The 21,415-nt window shown below is 44.9% G+C and overlaps 1 long non-coding RNA gene across 1 annotated transcript in view; it reads right to left on the reverse strand.

Annotated features, from left to right (window-relative positions):
- LOC146810525 (uncharacterized) overlaps nt 1–21,415 on the reverse strand; it is a 108,373-nt gene that overhangs the window by 8,569 nt on the left and 78,389 nt on the right. The window lies entirely within an intron of this gene.

Here is a 21,415-nt window from a genome sequence, read left to right on the forward strand (position 1 = left end):
CTCTGTGAGCCGCTCTTGATGAAACAACACACTCAAAGTCTGCCCACCTATGAAACATTGAAAAATCACCTAACTTAGCCTGCTTTATCAGAATTCTATCTGGAGAATAGCTTATCAATTTTTCATGGCTTTTGTCTTACACTTATTATTTAAACAATTAACATTAAACAATATCATCTTCAGTTTATCAAAATCTATCATCCATCATTATTTTAGGACTTCCCATCCACAGTGATCTTTACTATACATAATATATATAAAATGCCAAATTACTACATATCCATGACTGTGTATAATTACATTCTGTTATATGTATCCTCCATTGCATATCTGCCATGTCCCAATTTTATACTTCGCCATTTTATTTTATTTTATTTTTTTGGGAAAAACTTTATTGTGCAAAATAGCATTGTTACAAATATGGGCCTACAACCATCAGGGCCGGCTGCTAGTATATGCATATCAATTGCAGGATGTCACGAAGCAGCGACTGATCCCCAGAGGCTAAGCAGGATTACAGGAGATATTCTAAGCAACAAAGAAACAATGAATCAAAACTCAAGGCGAGAAAAAGTCTAGACGGTATCGAGCTCCGACGGGGGGATCCCACCATACCAGGTAGAGAATCAGGAGGACAATAAAGATGACCGGGGGGGGGGGGAGGTAGCGGGGAAGTCAGAACAATCAGCCAAAAGGTACAGTATTCCAGGAACCTCAGGATCAGGGGGACAGAGAAATGTCCGGAGTATCTACAAAAGGGGGCGTACAGATGTTACCTCGGTAGGTGTTCAACTGACCCCAAATTCTACCCCACGCCCCAGGCTTGCCCCGAACCAGATACACCGTCTTCTCTCTGAACATACACCAGTCCATGTTCTCCTTCCATACTGACTCGGTGGGAGGCCGTCGGGAACCCCGAAGCTGCGCAATATCCCTCTTTGCAATCATGTTCCCCAGTGCCGCCCACCGGGCCTGGGCGACGTTGTAGTCATTCGGCTCCCATATATTCAACAAACATCGACAAGCCTCAGGCAACAGAGCGACACCAGTAACACACTCCATTACAGCATGCACACGATGCCAATATGCTGCAACCTCGCGACACTCCCAAAGGATATGAAGGAAGGTGGCGCTCATTCCACAGCCGCGCTTACACAATCCATCCGAAGAAAAACCCATCATAACCAAACGAGGACCCGTCACATAAACACGGTGAAGAATTTTGAGCTGGACGAGACGGAGACGGGCAGGAATGGCAACCTCTTTCGGGGAGGACAGTGCGGACTGCCAGTCTTCGTCATCCAACTCCAACCCGTCTCCGGTCCAGGCCTCCCTAAGACTTCGCCATTTTAAATGTATATAAATCTTACGAGTAAAGAGCATCCTGTATATAAAGTGCATGAAAAGAAGTGAAAAGGTGCATGAAGTGAAACTACAGTAGCACCTTGTGTAAAAGGTCCTATAATTTTCCACCCTTATTTTTGAAATGCCATCTATACCTTTGAATTTTTTTCCAGTATCCATCTTCCTCAAGGTAAATACATGTAAATACTATCCATAAAGTACATGTATATAGTGCATCTAATCTTCAAAAATCAAGTGATTGACTTTGCACTATTTGATTAATCACTTGCCCATTTTTTATTGTGGCTGCAAGTTTTCCCCATTTTTAAATTGCACTTTCCCTGCCCATCCCACCCTATCCTTCCCTGCCCGCCCGCTGTGACTACAGAGCATCCCCTGCTTCTACCAACTGGTACCATGTCGTCGTACCAAACGTTCCCTGCTTACGCACTCCTCCTTGACCATCCAATATCTCACCATCTTATAGATGTATTCCTTCAAACCACTAGGGTTTTGCTGTATTTCATTCAAGAATACTTGTATTTCTTCCATTGACCCCAAACAGATAAAATCGACCTGTATACAAAAGTTTATATTTTACAGGTTGTACTATAGTAGCCTGTGCTGTTGCTGAAAGAACAGTGGTTAATGGAGATTCAAAATCCCTGCGCCTACAGGCTATATTATTGTCAAACCTCATTAACATCGAGGGATTTTTCATGTAAAGCCTTTATTATTATCTTTTCTTTAATCCTAAAGTCAGCAAAATTAGCCACCACTGTTTGAGGCTACTTGGCATTGGTGGAGCATGAAAGGGAACTTGGTTTCCTTGCTTAATTAAGTCCTTTGAACAGCCTGGACGAACATATTGTTGAATCAAAGTCTCATAAGATATTGTCCTGGATTCACATTCCTTACGTTGGGGTATTCTCGATGGTCTCAATTCAGATTGTCTGGAGTGATTTTCAAGCTCCTCCTGTTTTATTTTTTTTTAAACACATCTTTTTATTGGCTTTACAAAGATATTTAACTGATCACACCTCGAGAAGTACAGGACAGTATGTCTGACAACAATTACAGTGAGCCCCTAACCCGGTTCAAGACATTTAGTTTGCAGCATATTGAGAGTACTCATTATGTTCCAGTCATGTATGTAAGTGGAATATGCAATCCAGGCTCTCCAGATTTTACCACGTTTTTTGGGGCAGTCCCTAGCTTTATATACGTAGCGTTCAGCGTTGACGGCATTAGTCCATTCCACCGGGCTAATCGTCCTTTGTGGGCCGTGCCTCCACTCTCCAGTGGTCGGCAAGGTCTTTTCTTGCTAGGAGGAGGGATGCTGCTACCTGCAATCTAGTGTATTTACTACCCCCTACCCCCACTCGTCCATGAGCTCCAGCAGCTTCATTTTGAGCTCTGGTATTACCGGTCACCCAGCGACTTGGAGAGAGTATTGCATATGGTGCGCCAATATGTTTGTAAGGGCGAGCACTCAGAGATTGTGCGGTAAAACGTTCCCAGCTGTGTTTTGCAGCATAGACATTTTGGGTCAAGGGCATGGTTCATTTTGTTCAGCCTACTAGGGCTGAAGTAAACCCTGTGTAGGTATTTTTGGGGAGTTTTTTTATCGCGCAAACTCAGCCCGAAGGTAACCGTGTGCTTTACATGAGCACCAGTTGCATTACAGACGGGACACATTCATTTGTGTTAGGCACGGGTAGAGTAAGTGATTTACCCAGAATCAAGGGATGTTGGGAATCCCTGCTGAGACTCTAACCCAGTTCCCCAGCTTTGAGGTAGACTGCTCTAGCCGTTAGGCCACATCCTCTCCCCCTATTTAAGATGCATTAGCATGAAACACACAGATACTGCCAGCATCCTTGGGGCCACCTTGACTTCCGCCTTGTCTTCCTCCTTTTCTTCCTCCTCTTGTGTGCCTAGGTCTTGTTCCCATCATTCCCTCAGTGCTAATATGGGGTCTGGAGTGTTGTTGACTAGAGAGCGGTATATCTTATAAACGCTATGTGGGTCATTGTGATATGTGCCTCAAGTGGGTTGTAGTCCGGGACCGCCTATTTGACTGTCTCTGTATCATTCCAGGGCATCCCCAAGTTGTAAGTATCAATAGAATTACGACTTGTGCATGTCTACAAGGTATTGGAATGTGCAGAGCGCGCAACCCTTCCAGATGTCTCCTAATTTCGAGATACCAATGGTATCCCAGGTGCGGAATCCCTGCAACATGAATGTGTGGTGGAGCCAACTGCCAACTAGGCCTGGGCGGTAAATTCCGTTCCACTCGCGTAATTTGCGTAATTTCGCGTTCCGTGGAGAACGCGGAACTGACCCAAATTCTTTGTTCCGCGGAATTTTTTTGCTTGTTCGCGTTCTCAAAATGCGTGTTCGCGAGATATTTCCCCCCGAGCACGCAAACAGCTTTCGCGAACAGGAAAAAAGCATTGCGAACAAGCATCTCCGCGTGTTCGTGGAATTTCTGCTTGCTCGCGGAGATTTTTTACCATTTCGCTGAGCTTTGCGTAGTGCGACTGTGCAAATTCCGCCCACCCTTACTGCCAACCCACAGCGGTGTCTCCCTGGTTGGGATTCCATGCCAGCGGATCCACCTTAGTGCCTGATGCCAACAGGAAAGGGATGTTTGAGTTGCTGGAGGAAGACGTGCCGGGTGCGCCTGTTGGGCAAGTTGAAGATTCCACAACACTCCAGGGCGAGGAGTTTTTTTAGCCATAGCTGGGTCCACCTGGTTGCCGAATATCCGGTCATAAATCCACATCATGTCCTTGCCCAATAACGTAGTTCAATGTTGACCACTCTGCGACCACCGTCATAGGATCCCAACTCAGACTTGTGGAAGGCTATGAAGGGAAACACACCCCCCCCCCCCCCCCAACTTCCAAAGGAACTTTGAATTCTGCTTGTAGAATATGGAAGAAGGCGAGTGGTATTTCATGGGGATAGTTTTGCAGCGTGTATAGCAGCTTGGGCAGGGTGATCATTTTGAATAGGGTTCCCCTGCCAACTATCAACAAGGAGTGGCGTTCCCGTCCATCCATGTCTCGCAGTACCTGGGCAACCAAAGGCACAATGTTTTCCTCTCAGTCCTTTTAGTTGGTGTGTGTGATGTATACCCTGATAAAGTGGTGTTCGGCCGATTGCAATGTGGTGGTGACCAAATGTCTTCAAACGCCCCAGTGACTGGGAAGTAAATGGTCTTGGTCCCTGCAGCCAGGAACATTCTACATAAACCCTCAGTATGTGCATTAGGTGCTGGAGGGATTCTCTGGGTCACTGAAGTAGAGCAAAGTGTCAACTGCACACAGGGAGATTCTGTCCTCTTAGCCCCTGGGCCATCTAAATCTACTAAATTTGATGTCCCTCCTGATCCACTCAGCCAACGAATCTATTACTAGGGCGAAGAGGTGATGGGTGCAATCCTGTCTTGTACCGCTGCCAATGGCAAATTCTTGGGAGAGCGTTCTGTTGACTCTGACACTTGCACAGGGCTAAGAGTATAGGACTGCTACGTACCAGGGCTAAAGTTCATGTGGGCTAGCAGCTTGAACATAAACTGCGCCGGACGTAGTCAAAAGCCTTGCCAAAGTTTATGGACTCCAAGGCCTGGAATATCCCTCTGATGTCCATCAAAGCTATTAAATTGTGTAGCCTTCGTAGGCAGTGGGGTGTGCTATGTTGTGGCATCAAGCTGTTCCGGTCTGGGTGTATCACCAAATTACTTTAAGGAGTCTGTTCATCAAGACCTTGAGTTTTGTCTCCAAGTTGATCAGGGAGATCGGCCTGTATGATGTACATTTGTCCTTCAAGCCGAAGGTTTTAGGATCACTGAGATGGTGGCGCCCTTCAGGTCATGAGGTATTTCGCCCTGCTCTAATGCTTCGGAGTACAGCCCCAGTAGCAATGGTTGGGAGGCATATTTTTTGTAGAATTTGAGTGGATAACCGTTAGGGCCCAGGGCTTTTCCCTTTGGAAGGGACTGAATAGCCATTTACAGTTCCTGTTCTGGGAAGGGTTATTTATTGTTGGCAGTCAAGGTCTGACAGTCTCGGACGATGAGGTCCTCTAGAATTGGATGGTCACGTTCTGCTGGGGTTAAGGGCGGAACTTCTGTATAGAGGTAGGCTGCGAAAGAATTTGCTATCTCCTGAGCGTCTGTCACACTGTCATGTTGTGTGTTTGAATGACTGATACTAGCCTGAGTTCCATGTCTCTAGCCAGTGTAGGAGCATGCTCTCTTTGTCCCCCGGGTCATAGATCTTGTATTGGGTGGCCACATAGGGCAGGGAAGCTGAGTCCAGGAGTCGCTGTCTCAGGGTCAGGCGCCACATGTCCAGTGTGTGCTGCGTGTGCATGTCTGGCTGGTCCCCCCTGCCTCACTCCGCCTCAGCATTCACTTCCTTGAGGGCTGTGAGTTTGTTTCTTCTTCTCTGTTTGGAGTGAAATAATCTGTCCCCTCAGGACCGCCTTAAGGGCCTCCCAGAGCACGGCGTAGGACTGGACCTTACCTTTATTGGTGTTGATTTGCTGCTGCAGGAAGTCGACTAACACAGCGTTTTGTAACCACCAGGCGATCAGTCTCCAGAGATGGATTGCTTCATCGACACCATGATAGTGGTATGATCAGTCTGGGCCTGAGGGAGGATGTGGGCGGTTGTTACATCTCCGGCCTCCACCGATGGGAGAAAAACGTAGTCGATGCAGGATGAGGGGCAGTGGGCATGGGAGCAGTAGGTGTATTCCTTAGTGGAGGGATTGAGTAGTCACCACGTATCCACCAGGGCCTGCGAGCGGGCCCAGGTGCCAAGTGTATGGATTTACGGGGTGGAGCCAAGTTGGTGTCGGCTTTGGGGTTCATGATATTGTGTGGAAATGACATCACCTAGTGCATTGGAGGTGCTGGTGAACGGCCCTTGTGGACCAGGAGTCTGGTCCACCCTTTCATCTTTTGCCAGTGGGCAGTGTTTGTGCTCCATGTCCAGCTAGAGATTGGAGACTAGGGCGGTCTCTCCAATATTGTCCTTGTTGCTTGCCATGACCGCACTGATGAGTGCAACCAAGGCCATGGCACCGGTCCACTGTGACTGCCCCCTAAAGCCGCTCCCACATTCTTGGAGTGATTTAGCTGGTTGATACTCAGATGGATTGGCAAGTCCATGGGTGCCTGAAGGGCAAAACACAGATCGTGGAGGGGAGCCAGCACTCTGCTTTGTTAATGTTAAATCTTGCTATCCGCACTGCTCAAAAAGGATGTTTTCTTTTTTATTATTATTTCCATCAGACGATGAGCTGCATTTAAGCGATGCAGTACACTGGTAGAAATTCGAAAATGGGCATGCAGGACAAATCCAATCTACCTTTTGACTGACAAAATTGAGGAAAGAAATGCAGACCTCTACTCAACAGCCACAAAAGGCGATATAAAATGTACTATTAAAAGAATTTAAAAATTATATCACTGCCTTGCAACCTGATTTTGCAGCCGCACTGTCGGACCTTGACCATTCAGTACTTGAAACAAGGCTGGATCATGCTAAGACCAACGTCATGCAACAAGGGCACGAGCATGAGGAGTTGGGGATAGAGTGATGGCACTCAAACACCAGCAGGCAGCTCTTGATTAAACCAAACACCATGAGAATCGTTCATGATAAAACAATATACAAATTGAGGCATTGGTACGCCGTAAGCAACCTGTAGTTGGAAAGGCACATGCACGCTTTGTTTCTCACATACTTTGAAAATGCCAGAAGACCGCAAAGTAGTCTTAGCTCGTGCTCCCCCTCTTAGATCGCACAAAGAGGAAATCCTTTCCTTGGCTAGAAAATTTGAACTAACTGTATTCAAAGGCGACTGTTATCACTCTCTTCCAAGATATTTTGATTCTCACTTTGGCAGGAGACTTCAAAGATGTGACGGCCAGCCTGCGCAAACCAAATATATTCCATATCAGTGTTGTTTTCCAGTTCGCCTGATCTTAATATTGGGCAATAAAAAAGTTTCGTCCAGAACACTAGAAGAAGGTAAAGAGATACTGAAGCTGAATTCTTTAACAGGGGCAGCCATCCATCCGAGTACAGTGACAAACCGGGAGGAGAGAAACGAATGGAGACAAACAACCTCTGGGAGAGCATGAGAAGCGGCCAATACATTAGCATGATGGCAAGAGCAAGAAACAGAACAAGGATCTATCTGGAAGGACTGACCACAGAGTAGGTGAACGATATCCTTTATAAAACGGAATGGGGGTAGAGGAGGGGAACCCGGATTAGTGTAGGAGGCTGCCTTTCTGTTGTCTGCTGGTGGCCACTAGCCGCCAAGTTGCATGTTCATATACAAGTTTTTTTTTGTCTTTTTGATTTGGTAAAAGCAAGGTTAGTTGAAATGTTTCTATTACGCACTTTAAAACACAGGACATTGGATATCATTACGCATGACGGTGGCATAGTGTCTCGGGTAGCGAAGGATGCAGGCATTACATTCATTATTACACGGCACATGACTGTTTAATGGTACATCCTTCATTTACAAGGGTTGAGCTCTTCAATGAAATGTAAAGCGCCTTTGAAGTGGCTGAGCTTTAAGGGTGGATGTAGCCATTCGTCAAGAAACTCACTTGGACCCTAACGTCTGAATTAGCGGGCGGTCCAATTAGTACCCACTACAATTTCAGTCCCCCCGCCCCAAAAAGACAAGTGGGAGGCGCTCTTGGTCAAACTTTCAGTTGCTTTCACGGTGGACAAAAAATACTCTTGTTAGGGAGGGTAGCGTTTGGATACCTGGTAGACTAGGTTCAAACATGATCACTATTTTCGATGGTGATTAAAAAAAAAAAAAAAAAATCATGAAAGCGGGCTCCATGCTAAAACATGAAGCATGCACCCGTGTTGTAAACCTAAAAGCGGGCACGGTGCTTAAACATAAAGCCTTTGATTATACTTGTTTTTGGAGGGAAAACAATTTACTGGTATCCTACTATGTGTGTGCTCAAAGTTATTTTTAATATAGTTTAAATGTTTAACTATAACTTTTACTGCCCTCGTTTTATTGCTAAACCGCATCTCCTGCTCTTATCGCTGCAGTGTTAACTGTAGTCTAACCGCTGCGGGTTGCGCTCTCTGGTCAGACGCCGGGTTTTCCCATTTGTTATGGAGAGAGCGGGGCCGTTAGAGTAGCGCCTGCCTCACTCCCGGCTGACCACCATCTTTAGGGAGCTGACGGTCCAGCCTTTCTTGCTGCTGGTCTCTACTTTAGATGGGCGAATCACGGGCGTGCAGCGAACTTGCACAGCGGTCTCGCCAAAAGGAAGCTTGTTTGCGCCTGGCGCCGGCCATGCTGCTGGTTTTGGACCAGTTATCTCAGATCCAAGTCCTAGAATCTACTACAGCCATGACGCTCTTATCAGGCTACAGCGGGGGCATTGCCCTTATTCTTAAATCCAGCCTCAAGTCTTTCATTCAATTGAATACGGACATCGAAGACTGTGAAGAATTTGATTTTAAAATTGAGCTGTTTGGCCAACACTCATTTAATGGAATCTTACTCTATCCATCGTCCACCTAAATCCAAGGTTACGTTTTAGATAACCTTGGTACCTTCTTAGCACGCAAAGCCAGTCACCCAAATTTTACGGTGATAGGGGACTTTCATTTCCATCTGGAAAAATTCGCTGACGCGGACACAAAAGCTCTTCTAGATCAAATGGATAGCGTAGAGATGAGACAACTTGTGTTGTATTCAACCCGCACGGCAGGACACTGCTGAGATAAATATTTTACTAACAATCCCTCAATAAGCTGGACGGGAACGCTGCCTATGGTCTGGTTCGACCATAAGGCTGTTCTATTCGATATCCAATTGCCATATAGCTTCTTAAGGCACCCAGAGAACTCTGTCAGTCGCCCTTGGAAGAAAGTGTAGGCTAGCTCTCTAAACCAGACTTTGCAAAAAATCGCTACCTAAAAGTCTACTGATACCGATCAAGCCAACGCTCAATACCACTCCTGGCTTGACTCAGCCTTGACACAATTTGCACCCCTAAACAGAGTCATTGATCAAGAAGAACAACATCAGAACCCTGGTTTAACGACCCCTCGAGAGTCTAGAAGCAACTATGTCGCAAACTTGAGAGGAAGTAGCGACTTGAAGAAAACCTAACCACTCAAACGGATTATAAGACCTCCCTTCAAACTTATAAAAAACATATTCTAAGGGAAAAGGCTCTACATTTTTCCAAGGAAATTACAGCGGCAAATAGATGTCACAAAGCCCTGTTTGCCACAGTAAAGAAACTAGCAAAGTTGCCAACCGTGCCTGAAATTAGTATTAGTCAAGACTTCTGCAACTGACGAGCAGAATCCTTCCAGCATAAAGTCAAGTCTGTCTTTGACTTATTTGTACAACAGGACAATCATTCGGCTCATACATAGACAGAACTCATAAAATCTTAATCAACCTCTCTTGTTAAAATGCAGGATCTTTCTGACTCAACCCCCCAGATCCTCTCCTCCTTCTCCACTTTAACAGTGGAACAAACCACCAAACTTATTGCTGCTACGAAATCGGGTTCCCCTTCTGATCCATGCCCTCCAAAGATTCATCACATTTCCCCACAAATTATAGCCATTCCATTAACTATGATTTTTAATTCAGTGTTCTCCACAGGGCACTTTCCTACAGAGTGGAAGAAAGCATCAATACTTCCTTTGTTAAAGAAGCCTAACTTGGACGCTAAGGAGCCCCTCAACTATAGACCGATATCAAGACTCACTTTTCATGCAAAAGTAATTAAAGAACGATAAATACTGAACTATCACCCTTTATCAATGATAATGCCATCCTGGATTCCTCCCAGTTTGGATTCTGGGCTCAATAAAGCACAGAGTTAGCTCTCATCACTGCTACAGAGGAGCTCAGACAGATTTTGGACAGCGGGGGGAACGCAGCTCTGATCCTCCTGGACCCGTCAGCAGCCTTTGACACTGTTGATCATGGGCTGCTGCAGGACCGGTTAAGATCATCGGTATCAAGGGCAAGACGCTGTCCCTACTACGCTCCTTTCTGTCCAAGAGATCTCAGGAAGTTGCCTTGGGGAACATTGTATCACCCCCTTTCCCCCTGCTGTGTGGGGTTCCCCAGGGCTCTTCTCTGAGTCCAGCCTTATTTAACCTCTACATTACTCCTCTTGCTAGCCTAGTAAGAAGCTATGGTTTTGCCATCGTGTCATACGCGGACGGCTATCAGATCGTTGTCTCGTGAGTAGCTCCGCTAGCCAGACAGCATCTAGGTTGTGACTGTATGAGCCATATAGCAAGATGGATGACAGACAACTGTCTGAAATTGAACTCCTCCAAGACTTAAGTCTTGCTGCTGGGGAATAATCCCATCATTTTGGACAAACAATTGGTGGCCGGTTCAACTTGGGCCCCTTACCTAACCCAGTGCACAAGGCTAAAAACCTAGGTGTCATTTTTGACACCATGTTGTCCTTCGAGGCACAAATAAATCTGGTCATTTCTGCTTGCTTTATCATGAAAATATTGAGGGAAATCCTTCCTTCTATACCCTTGGATTTAAGGAAGACGGTAGTCTGTGTTGATTTCCTCAAGACTGGACTATTGTAACACACTCTTCTCCACTGCTCCGAGGCACAGTATCAATAAACTTTAAATGGCCCAGAATGCAGCAGTAAGAATACTCTTGGGCATTCAGTTTCCACAGCCCTGGTCCGACTCCACTGACTACCTGTGGCCAAGAGGATTCAATTTAAATTATGTCACGTTCAAATCTCTTAACAAAATGGGGCCCACACAACTGAAGACATTTCTAAAGCCATACATTCCAACCAGATCCCTTAGATCTGCCGAAATGGGAAATTTAATTGTTCCTAGAGTTAACAAGGTTAGATGGGGAGGAAACAGTTTCTCTGCTACACCTGCCAGCCTATGGAACTCCTTGCCTACTGTGCTGAAGAAATAATCCAACCTCCTTAAATTCAGAAAGGGCCTAAAAACGTGTCTGTTTACAGCATAATTTAACTCTTTGTTCTACTCTTGACCAGTATTTATCAAAGGCAGCGCCTAGACACCCCAGGGTATTTGTTGCGCTTTACATATTTCTCATCACCCATCATCATTCATTCACCACAACCACCACTACCACCTCCACGCCCACCCCGTGCAGCAGCCCGTGCAGCGGCACCGTGAAGCGAGCACTATGGTGATAAAATGCAACAGGCAGGCTTACACTCCGTATAGTGATTACAGCAGGTCATGCACGCTCCCTAGGCTCGACCTAAAAATGGCCTCCTTCCACCAATCTCCACCACCCTCTGTGCCTTCCTGACCCCTTTCCTGAAGCTGTGCTCATTCATTTCATTGGAACAGAGAGGCAGCACTGCACCAACAGGGTCTCTCAGAGCCCAGAGTAGCCTGGAATTCTTTTATGATGTAGCAACAGTAAATAAACAACTTTTGTTCCCACTGGCATGATGTTTTAGCAGTGAATAACCAGTTTAGAATCTGGTATTAATGAAAGTGGTGCACATTGTGAATTACGTATTAACATTTTTCTGCTTCAGTTTTACTTATGTGTCTTTTGTGTGGAAAGACCACATCAGCTTTGGCTTTTCCCTATCTAATCGTATTGGTCACCACATTAATCTAGCACTTTAGCCTGCTGAGGGAGACTGTACTGGTCATTAAAGGTCCCATAGCTAAGTTTCTTACCGGAGCAGCACGCTTGGTTTGCTTTTAGAACAATCCACCCACTGAAGGGAGAACGTTCTAAATGAAACTATGAGAAACAGCAAGGCGAACACTAGACTATTGGAGCAGGTCATTTGTACCAGACAGTATTTGGCTCTCTGACAATTTTCTGTCTTCGGTGGAGCTAACAACATTTCAGTTTTCTAATATGTCCTATGGTTCTTACTATTTCTCGCAATTCATTTTTATTGATTGTAATTACCAGTGAGAGATGGACCTCCAGTGTAGGCTATGCACTGGAGTTAACACAAGAATTCACCAGACCCCACGGCGAAATCTCCGATGTCCCTGCATCCCAGGACCTCTGCAACAAACTCAGCTCCTTCCACCACAAGATCAGGACTTTATACCACTACATCGACAACCAAGACCAAGGCACCGACCTTACATCTTCCACCAGCAACGCCACCCAGCCGACCCTACTCACCTAGACCTTAGTCACCACAGAAGATACTGAAAAGACTATGAAGAGCATCCACTCCAGAGCACCCACTGACCCTTGCCGCCGCACATCTTCCATCGCACCAGACTACGACGGACAATCAACTGCACCTCTGAAACAGGCGCGTTCCCCGATGAACGGAAAAGCGCTCCACAGACCCTACGGACCTCAAGAACTACAGGCTAACGCACTTCATAGAAACCAACAACATCCACGACACAGTCAGTAAAATAACTTTATTCGATCTTAAAATAAGATCATAAAAGTACAATACAGTACATCCACCAGTGGCATCTTACAGTTAACATGACATTCAATAGTATTTTACAAAACATATCAACTCAAAGTACACAAAATCAGAGTTCTACATCAATAACAATTATAAAAAAATTAAAACACAATTTATACAAAAACTAAAAACCATCCTTGACTGGTCTCCCAATAATCCAATTCATTATGTAATACACATGGTTCTGTGTAAAAACATCTTAATAGAAAATGTAAAAAATGTGATCAATTGGTTTATTAAAAAACGATAGATCTCCTGGTCATAATCGCCAAACAGAAATAAGATGCAAGGCAATATCACCAGTGCTTTAAATGGGCCAGTACTCACCGGTACTGAGTACCGGCACTTCTTATTTTTAGCACTCGGAGTACCGGCACTTCTCTGCTGCCAAGGAGAGTACCGGTACTCTCAAACGCTAGGTGCAGTGGCTGCTAGTGCTGGTGACCTGTCTGACAGCCAAGGCATGTCTGTAGCCGTGACTGGTGAGCTGAGCCCCCGCTGAACTATTCAGCAGGGGCTCATTTGTATACCGTCCTGGTGTTCACCATCATGCTGTGTTGCAAACACCGGATCTAGCCAGCCCAGTGACAGCGCAATTAAGAAAGCAAAAGGTTACGAGGTTAAAATAGCTTTAATCCTACCCGATTCTTTTGCCTGAGTGTGTGCTTATATTTTTCTGTGTGCCTGTTTTTGTGTGAGGGAAAAAAAAGAGAGAGAAAGGGAGAGATTCGGTACACTGTTGGGAGGTATATTAAAAGCGTGTGTGCGTGTGTGCGTGCTTGTGTGTCTGTCTCTCTCCAAGCAACAGTATGGAAGCTGCAAACATTATATAACAAGGAAATGTTCAAACATCACCGCGTTTGACTGTCGTTTTGTGTTATCGAATTAACCTGTTTCATTTATAGAAACGCATTTCTCATGTGTTTTGGTATGTGCTGCAACTAATATTGAAGTCAATAGATATCAGCATGTCTTGCTCTTAGCCCCGCCCCTATTCCCGCCCTCTCGCCCCATTTAAATGAGTACCTGCACTATTTTTTTCCCATTTAAAGCACTGAATATCACCCAAAGGGATCAGAAAGCATTTGGCAAAAGTACAGAGCAGGGTGACTGTGTAAATTTATATTTCCATATAAGTGGAACAACACATTTTTTATGGTGCTTCAAGTAAAATTTACAGAAAAAAATAAATTCCAAATTGGTTTCTGAGGAGGTTCCATCACACGGACAAACTGGCAATTCATTCGGAGAGTAAATTCCCGCGGGGTAGCCCATAATACAAGGAATGAGATTTAATCGAAATCTCACCAATAAAAAACGGTGGCGCATATTAGTAATAAAAGCCAAATAGGAGTTGGAGACCAAAGGGATAAAAGGTAACTCGGAGTGTAATTTTACCATAGTTTTATTACAATTTCTTTCATGCCTATCATTCCATCTGCTTGTTAGAAAAAGATTTTTAATTTCAGCGTTTGAGATCTTTTGACAATTAGCTGGATCCATGAAAAGATATTGAAGTCCCAAAGCAATTAATGATTATTTTACATATTGGATCCAGGGAACACTCTGTGTCTGATCAAGGGTTAAATAATCCCTAATAATATTTTGTGTTAGGGCCACAGTTTTCTTTCTCCAAATTGAATGCCATAGTAAAACTGGGGCAAAGCAGATTACTTCTGATATATATGGTGCATTCAACTCTTTATGCAGATTAAAATTATAACAGCTTTTAGGTAATGCTAAATGTTTTTTGTAAAAGCAGTCTTATACTCTGTAGGGTGTCAACATTTGCCATTCCCGAAATCCCTGCCCCATATGTAGCGGTTGTGATTTATTTTGCTAAATAGATCTTTTGTATTGCCTCTAGTGGCTTAGAGCCTAGTTTTTTCATAAAAGAAGATATGGCCAGAATACTTCTTTCTCACTTAGTACATCTGTTAGCTACTATATTTGTCCATGAGACTGAGCTATTAAATAAAACACCCAAATATAAAAAGGTTTGAGTAATTTCCACTCTACGGCCTGCAATATGAAAAGAGGGAGATCTTTTGGGCCGTTTCCCCATAATCAGAATATAGGTTTTTGTTTTATTTACCAAAAGGTCCAATGAAGCCATATAGAGGACATACTCATCAATAAGCTTTTGCAGTGTAATCCATGTCCTGGCTATCAATACTGCATCATCTGTGTATAACAGTATGGGTATGCGCATTCTGTTTACCATAGGGACATCAATTGTATAATTTACCACTGCGGATTCAACCCCGTTTGTGTAAACAGAAAACAAAAAGGGAACCAGGACACAGCCCTGCCCGACTACCCTAAGGATAGGGAACCATCTTGTGCATTCCCCGTGGCTACCATACTGTACACACACTGATGATTCGGAATTCAATTGTCTCATGAATATTATGATGGCCTCATCTACACCCATTTCCTTAATAATTCTCCACAATTTGGAGTATGAAATACAATCGAACGTTGCAGTGGGATCCACAAAAGCCATGTAAATTATGCCTTCATTAGCTAGGGTATATTTCGCTGCAATCAATTTCAAATTTAAACAGTGGTCTATGGTCCCTTGCCATTTTTTAAAACCGTATTGTGCCGAAATTAAAATATTTTTTCCAGTGGCCCGGTACTCCAATCTATTTAATAATAGACAGCCCATCAACTTAACTGCACCGTCCAAAAGAGAAATGGGCCTGTAATTTTTAGGCAATGAGTTATCACCCTTTTTATATATTGGAGGAATAATTGTCTTCTTCCAAAAGTCGGGAGGCCTAACCACCGCAATTGTATTGAACACATTTGTAAACAGTGTTATCCAGAGGTCTGAGTTATCAAAAAAGAAATCTATAGTGGCTCTGTCTGGACCCGGAGCTTTGGCACTACAACATTGCAGCAGATCACATCTCACCTCTGCCATAGAAAATGTTATGGAGGTTTGTGTATGGTTAGTTGTAGATTTTCTCCTTCAGAATCAAACCCAAATATATTAGTATGGTGGGAGACCCTAGAGTCCTCACCCACGTGTACTTCTAAATTTGGACCTGTATCTTGTTTCAGAAAGGGAGAGTTAATTAAAGCCCAAAACTCTCTTGAATTTTTAGAGAGTACTGCATGTTAGAGAGTTTCCCAAGCCTCCTGTTTCAAAGCACTGAGTCTTACCTTCCTAGTTTCCTTATATTGATAACGGAGATAGCTGACCCTATCCTTATCTCTTGAATTATTTCTTAGTGCCATATGTAATTTGCTGAGAGCCTTGGAGCACGCGGTATCAAACCAACAAGGCTCCGTTGATTTAGAAGGCGTCTTGGGAGACACTAACTTACTTTTTACGACACTCCGTATTGATTCAAAGGCCTGCCGGATACTCGAAGGATTGGTATACATGTTGAGGCAAGTCATAAGTTCTTTTTTTTGTTGACCCAACTACATTAGGTATCAGTTCGTCTTTATTCATCCTGGTCCATTTAAGAACAATACCATTCCTTCTTACTATAACAGGCGCAGGAGTTCTCCTATCCGATGGGTTAAAACATTCTTTCCATTGGAATAGGGAGGCAAGAGCAGCATGATCGCTAAAAGCTGTAATAAAAGTTTTAACATGGCTAAAAAAGGACTTTAGGGAAGCTGATACCACCATGTAATCAATAGTCAAACCTTGTATACTAGACCCAAATATTTTTTTCAAAAGACCAGTGGATTCATCAATTGGATTAAGGATTACCATATTGCTTATGGTCACAAGCATATTCAGCGATTTCCATAGGGGTTATGGAGAAAATGAGGTGGCACATTCGCCTCTTCATCGGATAGGCCACATATTGGTTTCGATACCCTAATACAACTATGAGCATTAAAGTCACCCATCCATACTATATTTAGAGGGTGGTGATGGTTAGTCATGGCTGCCTCAATCGCCTCCTCAAGTGAATCAATCACCTTAGTCATATAACCTTCAAACTTGTTATAAAAATTATATCCTCATCTTCAGGGCCATCACCCACTATAAGGTGATAGTAAAGGGATTCATTATAAATACATATTTTTTTAAACTTTTAATGTATTTCTAATTTGAGTAAGTAAACCCCCTCTTGCTCTGCCCGACCTAGAGGGAATTGCCGGGATATGGAATATACGAAATCCATCTATATGGATGGGGACCGTTTTCCCATGTTTCTTGAAGGCATACTAGATCAAATAGGTGTATAAGCCTGATCCATTCCAAATCGCCCATCTTAGATCTAAGCCCCACTATATTCCAATTTAATGTTCTTACTGTGTCTTTGTTTCAGATGGATAACTACCCATTAGAAGGTTATCTACAGGGTGAAGAGATGTTGCCTGACCCACACTATCTGCCTCTTGTCAGTCACATGCCTTAAGACCTTCCAAGACAGTAAATGTATTGTTTAATGATATAGACCCATGATGATTATTTTTATCTTGTACACTTGAGGAAGGCGGAGTGGGACTACTACCATAACCTGAGCCCAGTAGCTTAGCTCTCGGGGGGGGGGGGGGGGGGGGGGGGGGGTCTATAAAAAAACCTAATGGTAATGAATGATTGAGTGGTCACCAAAGGGCAGTTGGGTAGTGTATCTAATAAGTATTTCACAAGGCATTTGTAATTGAAATGTAATTCTATGCAATCCCCTTCATACATTCCCTCTCATGTAAACCACCCCTCATAAGCTGAGTAAGGCTAAAGAGTCTTCAATTCATTTTAGTCTGTCCAATAATGGTTTCAAAAGTCAGGAGATAGTTTGTCTCTGATGGATAACTATGGCAGAATCATTCCTAGCAACAGTGTTCGATTTCAGCGGTTTTGACTTGGGGCAATTGGAGAGTGAGAAGAATTTCCGGCGATCAGGGGGGTGCGAGTTACAACTGTTAAAGGCGGCATAACGTACTGACCATTTCTTTCATCCAGCTCTATTTCCTTTGATAAGGCATCCACAGCTATTGAAAGGAATTAATCTAATGTATTGGCAGTCTCAGCCCCTGGAGCACAAGATTTAGCCTTCAGTTTGCCCATGGTGCTTTAGAAATAAGTTTAGCTGGTGATAATGTTAAAATATTGAGTACAAGAAAATCCGAGTTAGAGGGGGTCCAGCCTCTCCGACGGGCATGGGTACGCCCGCTCTTGGCCCGGGCTTTGCCACGGACTGATGATGCGCTTTTAAGCGTGTTTGAGGGCGCAGGGGGAGATGAGCAATCAATGAAGTCCCCAGCGGTGCCCAGAAACGCGGCGCGGCTTCCCCCAGCATCTGCAGGCAATCCAGTGGTGTGGCAGGTACAATGCAGCAACGTCCGCCGCGCGCCGAGGATGCACTTTTGAGGGTGCAGGGGGAGATAGGAAATGAAGGCCCCTGCGGTGCCCAGCAACACGGAGCGGCTTCCCCCAGCAGCCGCAGGCAATCCAGTGGTGTTGCAGGTACAATGTGACTCATCTCAATCCGGATTCCGCAGCAACCACAGCACCGGGACTGCCCTCCTAGCCGCCACGGGCATCATCCGCACCCTCCTTGATCAAGGCCACACTGCAGCCCTCATCCTACTAGACCTCTCAGCAGCCTCCGACACAGTCTCCCACTGCACACTCGCCGCTAGGCTCAACTATGCCGGCATACTGGAAACCGCCTTAAACTGGATCATCCCTTTCCTTTCCAGCAGAACACAAAGAATACGACTCCCGCACTTCCTCTCCGAACCCACAGATATCATATGCAGAGTACCCCAAGGATCCTCCCTCAGCCCCACGCTCTTCAATAGCTACATGGCCCACCTTGCAACCATTGTCCAAAAACATGGACTTGGCATAGTATCCTACGCCGATGACACCCAGCTCATCCTCTCCCTCACAAAGGAACCCAACATCACCAGGCTAAATTTCCATGAAGGAATGAAGAACGTCGCATCCTGGATGACCAGCAGCTGCCTGAAGCTCAACACAGAGAAAACAGAAGTTCTGATCCTCGGATCCACCCCACCGCATGGGACGACACCTGGTGTTCCAACCCTTGGAAGCCCTCTGACCCCCACGGACCACGCCCGCAACCTCGGCATCACAATCACCATGAACCGACAAATCAACGCCGTTTCCTCCACATACTCCGCAAGACCTTCAAATAGATCCTCCCCAAATCCATGAAGACCATCACCCACGCACTCATCACCAGCAGGCTGGACTACGGAAACGCTCTCTATGCCGGAATCAACAAATCTCTCCTTCACAAACTCCAGACCATCCAGAACGTCGCAGCCAGACTCGTCCTCAGCATCCCACAACACGACCCCATCACCCAGCACCTCTGAGACCTCCACTGGCTCCCGTCGAAAAGAGTTACCGTCAAGCTGCTCACACACGCCTACAAAGTACTCCACAACACTGGACCCCAATAGCTCAACAAAAGAATCTCCTTCCATGCCCCCAAGAGAAACCTTTGCTCCGCCGACCTAGCCCTTGCCAAAATAACCCGCATCCACAGAGCCAGAACCGGGGGCAGATCCTTCTCCCACATCGCGGCCAAGACCTGGAACGAACTCCCCCTCGGCATCAGACGAAGCCCTACACTGCGAACCTTCAGAAAAGACCAAGACCTGGCTCTTCGGATGACCTAGGAGCTGCCCGAACCCCGCCCCCCATCTAGCACCTTGAGACCCTTCCGGTGAGTAGTGGGCTTTATAAATCCCTTGATTGATTGTAGTGCTCAAATTGCAGTTGCCGTGCGCATCCCATTTTTGCTGCTCATTTCTTTTCTCGTTCCAGTGTGCTATCTCAAAGGTGATTCAGACACAAAAGTAGTCGTCTTTCTGAGAAACAGCAGAAATCCAAATATTTCTAATCTTGTCTCAGAGTTATTGGTGGGAGTCTGGATTCAGCACTTCATAGAGGCATGGAAGGATTCTACCTCCAACTCCTGGCTACTGCAGAAAATCCAGTGTTTGCCTCCCTTCCACTAGATTCAGAGATCAAGAAGACTCCTCAGCTTCAATGTCTATAAATGAAGACTGCATTCTTTCAAGCAGTTCAAGGCCTTCAGGTAAAGAAAGCAGCACTCTAAGTTCCTCTGGCAGAGAAAGGAAGGGAGTATACTCTATAGTCGTCCTGGTTCCCAAGTTATCAGCAGGATACAAAAAAGCTGATTACGTTGAAGAGTATTTACTACTGGGTAAAGGGTATCCATTTCAAAATGGAAACATTCCATAGAATAATCCCATTAATCCCGATGAGGATATGATGGTGACCATAGACTTGATGGACTCCAATTTTTACATCTTATTGGCAGCCAGATATCTACTGTATTTGAGGTTTTGCATCCAGGAGAATCACTTACAGTTCCAGGTACTTCAGTTTGGGCTCCAAATTGCTCGCAGGGTATTCATAAACGTGGTAGCTCAACTTCATCTTCACAGATGGTGAGTGTACCCCTTGTCTGGATCACTGGCTTCTTCATGCCCTGATGGAGACAAGACGCTGGAAGGTGTGGAAGCAGTCAGCACATGTCTAAAGAGACATATCCAAAAGTCAGACAACACCTTCCTAAAAGCTGACATTTATAGGAGCATGTTTCAGGACTTGTACAGAAATGGTGTCCCTTTCTGAAGTCAGGGCATTGAAGAGCCAGCATTTATTGACCTCACTTTTGAAGGTCCATCAAGTAAGGGCAAGAATATAACTGAGAGTACAGGGGCATGTGGCATCATGTGTATTCACTGTACGAACATGTGTGCACCTTTGAGTCCTGTTGAGGCATATTCAGACCCTTTTAATCCCGGTATCTCAGGACTACAAAGCCCTGAGCCCAGTGTTACTTGAGGCCAAGGCACCGCTTCATTGGTGGCTGGTTTCGGTGAAACTGCATCCAGACCTTCCAAATATCATAACAAACAGAAGCCAGCTCCTTAAGATGGGGAGCTACCCTGGAAGACATGGCAACAGAGGGACACTAGTCACTGACTGAGATTTGAAATTCAACTGGTTTGGAAAGAGTGGATAGCAGTCCTTAAGGCTATTAAGTTATTTTCTCATATTCAGAATCTTTGTGTATCAGTGTTCTTGAACAACAAAGGCGGCAGCATCATGTATAAATCGCTGGGGATATTGTCATATTTCAGCACCCTGGGGATACTGGTAAGGCATCCAAGTCAATAAATAGAACACCACCTGTTCACCTTGAAGGCTGTTCAAGTAAGGGATTTAGACAACATCCAGGCAGATCTGTTGAGCGGGTTTATCGCCATCCTAAGAAATAGTGCGCTCATCTCACATTATTTCAGGAAATATGCAGAAGGTTCAGAACCCCGTACTTAGATCCTCCCAGAAGAGTGCTCAAGTTTCCCTTATTGCTCCATAAATTAAAACCAACAGTGGGAGCATTTTGGTGACGAGGCAAGTGTATTGGTAGATGCGTTGATAACCGAAAAAGCCTTAGAAACTCCTTTGTCTTTGGCACTTTCCCTGTGTTTCCCAAGTTGATGTCCATGAACAGCAGAAGGATGTATATTGGTGTGGTTCCATTTTGCCCTGCATGT

This window comes from Triturus cristatus, chromosome 7, assembly GCF_964204655.1.
Source record: "Triturus cristatus chromosome 7, aTriCri1.1, whole genome shotgun sequence".
In the NCBI taxonomy this organism is placed as follows: Eukaryota; Metazoa; Chordata; class Amphibia; order Caudata; family Salamandridae; genus Triturus; species Triturus cristatus.